Source organism: Bombus vosnesenskii, unplaced genomic scaffold, assembly GCF_011952255.1.
Source record: "Bombus vosnesenskii isolate JDL3184/JDL3185 unplaced genomic scaffold, Bvos_JDL3184-5_v1.1 scf7180000013314, whole genome shotgun sequence".
Lineage (NCBI taxonomy): Eukaryota > Metazoa > Arthropoda > Insecta > Hymenoptera > Apidae > Bombus > Bombus vosnesenskii.
In genome coordinates this window covers 2,569,981-2,580,661 of record NW_022882960.1, presented here as the reverse complement: position 1 = coordinate 2,580,661, position 10,681 = coordinate 2,569,981, and positions in this window count along the sequence as shown.

The following is a 10,681-nucleotide window of genomic DNA, read 5'->3' as shown; positions in this document are numbered from 1 at the left end:
TGTTCCATGGACGGAAGAGGAAATTAAGGAGATTTAATGAGAACCGTTTCTCGCTTGCTCGCGCAACGAAATGAAATTGTTTTTCCCGAGCGCCGTGCGTATCTGTCCTGCAACGGGGAAATTCTGCCGTAATAAACGTTCCGCGTATTCATCGATTTTTCCAGAAACGCAGACCAACGTGTCGACCGTTCAAAATGTTATATTGCGTTGCTTCGTGTTTCTTGCGATATTTTTGCGTCGTTACAAATTTTCAATGTAAATTCAATAAAAACATCGTGCCTAAAGTTTATAATTCGATGCAATGTTAATCCTTAACCCCTTTATCCATTATCAATAGATATCAATTACTAATCAACTACCAACAGATACAAATTAACTTCGATTATCAACAGATGCTAATTAACTCACGCAACTATCCACAGATACACACGTACAGTTTCCAGAATTTTCCACTCTTATTAATCAGCAAACTTGCATCCAAGAAAAATCCGAAAATTCAAAACACGCTTTAAATATGTTTGATGGCGGTATGCAAATAAGAAACAGCGCCAAAGATAAAGGTAATAAAACATGTGCTGATTTCATCGAGAGTGGCTGGCTCCTGGGAATGCGGAATAACGCGAGGCACGCGGTTAGCGCAATACCAACATGATATCAAGAGCGTTATAAGAATATATTAATATTGCATGGCTGGCTCCATAAAGGTCCGGCTATTAGAGGCCAAATTTTCCGTTTATAGTTGGCAGGATTCGCGTGACACCGCGATAACAATGAAGTAAATGAGAGGGAGCATAAGCGTAATACGATGCTACTCCCCAGCACCGACAACGTGCCACGTTATGATACTTATTATTACTGTTGTCGTATTCGCGCCGCACCGCGGTTAATGATTATGAGAAATCGTTATTAATTACGTGGCCGTGGTTGGTCTAGCCTTTATCGTTGCTCGACTATCAGGGTCAGACAGGGATAGACTAAGTTCAATTATTTTCGCGGAGGATTCTGGTGCTCGTGGTTGGTCACGTACAGTTACTCGCAGAAGTATCCGAATATTTACCATTGAAAATTTTTATGAATATATCGCGTATATTCTATAAGACATTGTGAAATTTCAATGGCGCTATAACGAGACACGATTGTCACGATTATGTCAATAGAATTTGAAACGATATGGAAAATGTACATACAATAGTTATAAGATATTTACTGCAAATATATGCATGTATCTTAACTATACACAGGGTGGTTGGTAACTGGTGGTACAAGCGGAAAGGGGGTGATTCTACGCGAAAAAAGAAGTCGAAAATATAGAATAAAAATTTTTTTTTTAATTTTTCCATCGAGACAACGATCTACAGTGAGATCCGTTATAACGAGACGCGATAAAGTGCACGCGTACCGAGCGAAAATTCAAAGTCGATTTTCTCGAAAACAAAGCCTCAAACGAAAAATTTTTATTCTATATTTTCGACTTCTTTTTTCGCGTAGAATCACCCCCTTTCCGCTTGTACCACCAGTTACCAACCACCCTATATAATTGATAAGCGTTAAAGATGCCGTGAATATTAAAGTTTATTGATACAATGTATAGATAATTAATAATAAGATAATTAATATAATGGATTGATTAAGCAATTTTGCGGTCTCTGCAAAATATACATGTAGATATTTTGTATCAAATGTCTTGTGATTTCTATATTATATACTTTCAGGTTTAGGTTCAAACTTTACCAATATAATCATGATAATCGAATATCATGATACTGCCAATGATATGTCCAAATATTTAATACAACACACACGTTATATTTATAAAATCTGTGTACAAGCGTTCGAATACTTTCTCGAGGCACTTCAGGTTATTAGGTTATTTATTTACTCTGAAGCTCGGATCACGGTTTGCGATATCCGGAAGAAAAATGACCCCGGAACGTTTCCAATTTCCTTTCGCGCTTCGTTCCCGATCGAATGCCTCGATAAGTGGGGGAAGACAGGTAGAAGATCGACGAATGTTCACTGCAAACGGAGAATACGTGCGTGTACATTGTTTAATAGTATGATTAATAATTTTGTTACTTGAAATAGGTAGACTAAGTTGGGCTTGGATACCGGGAATTGTTGTTGCGAGAATAGGGAAGCTTTGCGTGTACCATTTGTCGAAGAGTTGCGCATGGTATTGAATTTTGCAGGTAGAATAGCTTGAATAAGACTTCTCTCGTCTTTTGGTTGGAATAAATGCTCATCGTGTACTTTGTTATAATCGTAAATTCCAACTTGAATCTTCCTCCTTTCTATTTCATTTTTTATTTTTTCCTGCCACTCACTTTCAAATGAACAACCTAACTCATCTAACGAAGAACGAAAGAAAATATCCAAGCTTTTTTGTACGATGTTCTTTTAAATTTTATTGGTCACGCGATCTAGAAAATACTTACTTACTTTTCTCGGAACACGAAGCACGTTAAGAAAACGATGTATTCCACACCTCTTTCCAAAATGCTGTCGTTGTTCATTCGAAGGACACAATGGCGAACGAAGGAAGCCTTTATTCCCCTTTTCTTTAGCTTTGTCCCTTCGTGTCGCGTAGGGTAAAATCGACGTAGACGTATACGCGTGTGTCGAATAATTTACGAGCCACGGTCCGATCCGATTTAGGTCCTGATTCCGGGCACCGCCCGGTGGGACGCCACGAAGAGATTGCACGCTGCTGGGATGAAATTAGGCCCGACGCGTGTCCGCACGGTCCGATACCAATCGCTAGCGACACGCTAGTCGCTCGTGTCTACTAATCTACTCGAGCTATCTTAACGAACGAGGACTATCCAATTGCCAGTGGATTTGCTTGAGGAGAGATCGAACTTCGAGTTTAAGGGATAAAGCGTGTTTTAACTCAAAGATGAGAAAGTCAAGATTGTTTTATATACATATAGGTCTAGGAAAGGAAAAATTTTTAGACGGCGGTAGAAAAGAGAAGATCTTTATAGTGGCTATAAGAATTATTTGCACATCATTGCATTTTTATTATAACATTTATATCGTAATCAATTATGTCCAAGGATATTACGTTTCATATCATTTGGTAATATCTTCGTGTAGTTATCTGTACAGATATTTTTCGAAGCTACCGTAGATATACAGCTATTTTTGCACATAATTAGAAGAATGTCTCCAAAAATTCTTTTACTTTAACATCACCCATCGCTATGGAAACAAATTTTTATTTCCATTTAAAAAATCGAACGGTGCCTGTTAAATTCCTATTTCTGAACGATACTGTAAATCTATTACTTTGAATTATTACGCGTGTTATTACTTGCTTCGACAACGAAGATGAATAAATCACTGTAGCAAATGTAGGTATAAATAAATGAAACACTAAATACGTACGTACGTAACGAACGTATGTAATCGAGTATCGAAAGTACATATATCAATTCCTATCTCTATGAAATTCAAGTTTTAACCCGTTAAGGATCGTTAATTCCACCGTATCCACAGGTAAAAGAGAAAGGAGAAAAAAGAAATATGGTAGCGGAACATCGTATCTCAATTATCGAGCACGGACGATTAAGATAACCGATAAAACGGGAGGAGGCGGATAGGAAAGAAAGTCCGAAGAATTCGATTAATTGCATAATGGGAGACCGTGGCGGGAATGAAATTCGCGTTATTGAAACTTTATCGCGCATAATTGGTGGTGGTGGCTGGCGCAGCGCGGAGTCACTTAAGTTGCATCCACAGGTAGTTGATTTCGCTCGGGGTGGTCGCGTTCCGCAGGCTGCAGTCGCGAGAGAACCAACGGTTGAAAGAGGGAGAGGAGTACACGGAACAGATGGCAACTAGTGGTTGAATACGACGCCGAGAGATCTCAAAAAATTTCAAACCCGGCGGTGGCTTCGTCGACGAGCGGCCGCTTTAATTAAATTCTTCGAGCCACTTCTTTCGCCGGATTTAAAAAACATTTGCTCCATCGCCCCGTTGTACTCTACGTCCTTACCCCCCTCAGCCCTTTCTCTTTCTGCTTCGCCTTTCTTTTTCGAATAGTACGAATATCCGTGCTCGTTATCATGAAATTAGCGTAGTAGAATCTTTAATGAATTTCGAAGAAAAATATTCGTATTCTGGAAACTGAAATACACGGTGGAACGATGGATTTACGTTATGGATAATATCCTCTTTTCGTAAACGTGGAACTATCGGTGTATCGTTTGTTTTATGGCAGACAATTCGTTTTCTTTCGCTCTTCTCCTCTCCGTCAATTCTTGCCTTAACCTTTCCTTAACCTTTCAAGCGACCACGTTGAAAACGGCGCTTTTATGAACGAACGTATGCTGTCTTTGAACAGAGCAACGTTTCGAGTAATTATAACTTTCTATTTGTTTACGATGCGTGATAGATCGAATATATTTATTTTTATCGAGCCCGTAAATTATTCTCTTATCTCGACTCTTAATCCTTCGAGCGGTCAAAGTGACACCTTTATGAACGTGTTATCCTTAAACAGAGCTACATTTCGAGTAATTAACCCTGGTGGTAAGCGTGTGGCTACATACGAGGAATACCATTGGCCAAACAGACGCAAGTGGTAACATTACACCAAGCCGGGCTCTAGTAAATACCGTTTAAACGGAATCCGGCCGAATTGTTGTTAAGCAATTTGCAACGAAAACATAGAGCGTTCGAGCGTGTGGTTTTACAAAGGAGCCAGCATGCAAATGTCCTGGCGCGAATTACGGATACGGGAACGACACGTTACCCTCTCCTTTCTATACCTTTCCAACTTCTCTGTGTGTACGTATGCGTTGCGAATAATTCAAGCAAACCGAGAAACATAAATATGTCGTTTGAGCACGACTAATGTGTACGCGCTTAAACGGATTTGCCACTTAGATTTATCGCATGGAACGATTTAAACGGATCGCGCAGCACGCTCCAGTAGAAGGTCAATGCAAGAATAACGCGTCCAAGATTAATAAATCTATAGTATCGTGAACACACACACCGGTTGTCGATTTAATCCCCAGCCACGTGAATCCCTTCCACGACCTTATAACGCGTCGCTTTGTTCCATCCCATTCGCACATCGTACCTTTTCCATCCATGGTTCCTAAGTACCTTTCCAGACATCGATTTTTGTTCTCCTTTTTCATATATTATTAGCGCAGAGGTCCACGAAGGTATTCGAACACCTACAGATACCTTACCACGTTAAATTTGCAGAGCCGACAGGTCACTATTTGTGCTTATCAGATAATTTCAGAATGGGAGATTTAAAAGATGATATTCAATTGTCATAAAGATGTTATTCGGTATAAAAAAGATCTTAAATCTATTCTCAAACTTATTCTCTGAGAAACAAATAATGGAAAATATATGAAACTGAATATTTTCAGATTATGATTATTATACACTACTACCCGCGAAGCAAAAAGAAAGAAACGAAGCAGAATGAAACAACATTATCTAAGACCATCCAAGAACCACGTTACGTGTCAAACGCAAAATGCGTACACCTTCGAGTTATGTAAGATTAAATGAGTAGGCTGAACATTTTCTAAGGATGATTTGTGACCAAACGCGGTTTCCACGTCAAAGGTTTCCAATAATAGACCCCGAGAAGGCGTCTCGTTACATCACAGATTGCCAAGTTTAGCTTTTAATAAAAAACATAACGCTTGTACGAAGTCTCGCGGAGCTTCGGCTTACGAAAAGACGTAGTACTACGTCTTCGATCGATCGCGAACGTTGTATCGGTCCCTCGAAGCTGCAGCGAATGTTTCGTGGAAGTTGGAAAAATGGAAAAATCGATGGCGAGTTTACGGCGCGTCGAGCAAAGGCCGCGTTGGTTTCAATCGCAGATCTGGACGTTTCTTTCTCGCAACGAAACAGGATCAAAGGGGGCCGGCTCTGGAAACGAAACGCGCGTGCTCTCGCGTAATTGACTCTCCTCTTTCTTTCATCTCTTTCCTCATATGTATACGTGCGCGTTCGTGGCCCGATTTTTCGTTCTTTCGTGTTTCTTGCTTGAAATTGTTCACGTGGAAAGCGAAACTCCCTGACAATGCTTACCATCACCTCTGCTAGTATTCCTCGTTGAAAAACGGGCTTCGTTTCTTAGTTGTTTCCGTTTCGCTTTGTCGCACGCGTGCATCTAAAATCGGTGTAAAGAGCACGAGTTGAAAAAGAGGAACCCAGTCTGTATAAATGTTGGAAAATAATCGTTCTTCTCTTTCTCTGTCTTTGGACCTTTGTTCGTTGAGAAAATGGGATGCAGTATCTCTGCATGTAACATAGATTTCGACACGTAGAAAAGCGTTGTGTCAAACCTTTTTTGTTTTGAAAACTACATAATTTACATATAGAATGTTTCGTTAATACATTGTATGCAGTATGATCTCGTAGATAACGTAGGAAACTTTTGGCCAATATATTGGGTTGCCAACTAAGTGATTGCGGATTTTGTGATTAGGTGGTAATGACAAAATCCGTAATCACTTAGTTGCCAACCCAATATAACATTCTAATAGATTTCTATGAATTTGAGTGGAATTTAATGGAGAGTATTACACGTGTTTAACATCGAAGGAGTATTTGAGATACGGACGGTAGTTGGTGGGTAATTATTTACACAGGAAGCTGCCGAAAGTAACTCCTTAAATAAAAAAATAAAACGAAGGGAACGGACGAAGCACCGTTGCACGGTTCGTGTGACTTCAATCACGGTCCCTTTGAGGACACACAATTTGCTTGCTTCGGCCAGCACTGAGATCAAAGCACCTCCGTCATGCGTCGAACCGTGCTTATTTTCTTCCTCAAATTCCTCTTCGCTTCATCCTCGAGTTTTCTCTCCCGTACGCATACCGTTCCAAAAAGAAAGAAAAAGAAATGATAAAAAACAAAACCGGATTGAGCGAGAACAAAATGATTTCACCAAATATATCCAGTTTCGTTACAATCGTCTAAATTAAAGAAAAAAAACGAATCTCTCTGACCAGAGTGACTTCGCTTCAAGTTTATATTTGTTCAAGTCAAATTTACTCGAAATAGACCGGTTCTAAAAGTTGGCATTAAACGTCAAGACATCATCTGACGTTTATGCGTGCTTCATCAGAGTATACAAAAGTTAAGTAGATAAAATGAATTTTTAATAAATGGCTGGCATGGAACAAAATTTTTCTTGAAAATGTCTGGAAACATTGACAATTTGGAAAATATAATTTCGATGTACGACAACGTATTAATATTCTCGTTAGTTGATGCTCGTTAGTTAAGATCCATTAAAAAGGGGAAAGGTTCAAACATAAAGATTAAACGTAAGAAAAAAAGAAAACAAAGAAAATACTCGGCATCTGTTTCCCACAAGCATTTTCCTATTCCTCGAGTTTTCCCATTCTCAAAGACTTCTCATTCGATAACTCGTATCTTTTCTACTCGTTATCCTCTTTCTTTTCATCTTCGGCTCGTTTCGAGTCTCTCGTTTGCTTTTGTTCCAAATTCAATTACGCGTCGCCGACAAAGGAACGAGGTCCCGAGTTCCGCGAACGATCGATTAGGAGGGTTATGCAATTTTCAGAACGAGATCACGGAGTTCCTCGAGTAGGAGAAACTGTGCGACCGAACGTCGCGCGTTCTCGCTTCGCTCTTCCATTTCCTCTTCCCGTCTTTCCTGTTCCTTTCCGTTTCCTCCTTTTCGCTGCGATATTTATGGTACACCCCTTAACGCGACTCCCTTTCAGGGGAAAACGAAATTCTGGCACGCGGAATGCGTTTGTCGAACGAGTTTTCTCCATTTCTTTGAACGAATGTGTCGCCACGCTCTTCTCTTCCCTTCTCTTCTCTTCACGACGATTTACTCGAAAAAGGAATTTTCCTCCATTTCTCTTGCCGTATTTCAATTGCTACTTGTGGTTAAAAGTATTCGTCGTTTGATGAGAAGTTGTAGCAATTTTGTCGAGACACCTGGTCGAGGTAAGTGAGATGGTATGGAAGAAGAAACAGATTTATTTGAGCCATTGTGGCTATCGTATTATTGTATTTTCTATTCTTTAAAGATGCTCAAACATTGTCCATCTTTTAGTTTCAAATATGTTGTTATCGATGGTTATGAGTTTCAATCAGTATGGAGTTCTGCCGAACGTTTATGAAAATTATATTCGTATAATTATCATTGTCTGCTATTTCCATAGAAAATAACAATATAAATAGGAGTGTAATTTTTTTCAATAAAAGTATACGAAGCCTTTTAAATACGAGTCTCCAATAACAAAATAATTTACATTTAAATTAAAATATAAAAAATACATTCCGTAGAATATTACAGGTTTTATTAAAGCGAAATTGCGAAGTAATTGAAGCAACAGGAAACCGAAGCGAGTCTTCTCTCTGACAGTTTCCATTTTCGCTATCTCTGTCTTCCTTGTTCCACGTCATTTATGTTGTTTCAGCGTTGCAACCCGTGATAAAGTAATCCCCGGTGCTCTTTGGCCGTGTGTTCCCGTCGAAAGTTCAAACTTTCGTCGAACGAACGATCGATCGATCAGGAAAGGCATAAATTAATGGCTTCCTCCCTCCTGTACCGCAGCGAAAATCAAGGATAAAGGAAGGGGAATATCCCGGATACGCCGACTTTTATGAGGCAGCCCGAAACTCCCGGCCCTATCAACGAGAAGAAAGAAATAGAAAGGGCAAGCCTGAGGGTAGAAAGGGGGAAGAGTCATTACGGATGACCTGACGCGCCTCACTCTGCCATTAATATTTTTTTTACGCAAGATATTCGTGTGTCGTACTCTACTTCAAGTGAATGATAAACAGAATTAAAGATAAAACTGTTTTTGCCTTGTAAACATTATTTTTATTTTTATTTCTATATTATTTTGCTACTATTAAATATACGAAAGAAAGTCGAACCAGCAGATTGTTTCTTCGAAGAAAAATAACATAAAGTTATTTGTTCGATGATTCGAGTTTTCCGCGCTTTTGGACGAGATTCAAATTCATTTTCCTTCGATGCGAGTCGCAGCAAACAAGTTTCGAAGGTTTCCATTTCTAACATTCGTGTTTCCTCGACATCGCGCGAAACGTTAAGAAAGACGAGATTAACCGATTGTAGCTAATTCTGTTTTTCAGATTAACGAAAAATGATTGGGCAAATCTCGACTGTAGATAACCCGAGAGAAATATTTGTACATATCGTGCGTTTCGAAGGGATGAAAACAGTTGTATATATATGTTATCTTCAATTACCCGTCTGGTTCGTGCGTTAAGAGAAAAAACAAGAATCAGATATTTTTTGTAGGATTTTTTAAATTTTATCGATCACACGGAGGATTGACCAATCGAGATACGTTACAAATGCCTGTGTATCTCGACGCGAACGTGTAAAATCTGCGAATAAACGCGGAAGAACGCGGCAAGGACGAGAGCGAAGGGGTGGATGGGTCATAAATCGAGCATCGATTGCGTTTCTTTCGATGGGACGGTGAGCGAAACGAAATCTCGATCCCCCAGCTGCGTCGAAGATCGTAAATCTGTCCTGTATCACGATAAAGCGTCCGTGGATACGTCAGCAGCGTGTTCCTATTGTTTTAGAATCCCTCGTACCCTTGCAACAGTTGGCACGCACTTGCAGGAGGGTGAAAACAGGGGATGCGACCGTTTCGTGACGGGAAAGCAACCCTACTTTGTGAAAGATAATTTCGAGGCTGCGATAATCTGTAACGCGGGGCATAAATTTTCTTCAGCTTCGCGCAACGAATCCGACTGCCCTAACCACTTGTTCCACGATAACGTGGTCTCTCCTTTCTGTTTTCAAATTGTTCTCGATTCTGTTTTCTTTTTACCTTTTTATCAAGTGACACGAAAATAAGAAAATTATTAGAAACGAACTTGCTGATAAAAATGTTCAGATATATGAAATTTTCATGAGAAAAGGGACGAACATTTAGAGAGAACAATTGTTCGTATGTCATTCAAACAAATGACTCGTTTTTCAATTTTGTACAGTCTCGAAGTATTGATTTAGTGGTGGTTTGTTGGAATATCTATTTTGGTAAAAAATGTAATTTCACGTTAAATATAGGAAGACATCGTATAATATCGAAAAATATACGCAAAATATATATTATAATATATGTATTAAGAGATAGATTATGTTAAGCTGAAATGCTATGAATATCGTTGAAATTTCCCCTATATTTTTTACTTTATGTATTTGTGTAGACTGTCTATCGTATTACGCTTTTTATCGCGGGAATTTATGATGTTTTATTGCGAGTGATTCGAAAGAGACAAGCGATAGAAGATACGAATTGATTTTCTGGCGAGGGAGGAAGACGGGCAAAGAGGAAGCTGAATTCCTCGCGTTCGAAACGGCGATTGAATTGCTTCTCAAATTGTTAGGCGTTCCTCTCTGTTTCGAGAGTTCCGATATACGACGATGCTTATTGTACCGTCATTATTCGGTATCCGGTTCGAGGACGTATTTATTCACTATGAAAGGAGTTTTTATGGTTGCATAAAGTTTGGAATTATTCCACAACCGACTTCCGAATTTTTACGAATTCTCTTCAAATAGGATAGGATACTTATGAAAAGAGTATTTCATCGTTGAATTTTGTAAGTAAATATATTGTACAAATAAATGTTTTCTAAATAGATATAAATAGGTCTTTATAGAGAATTA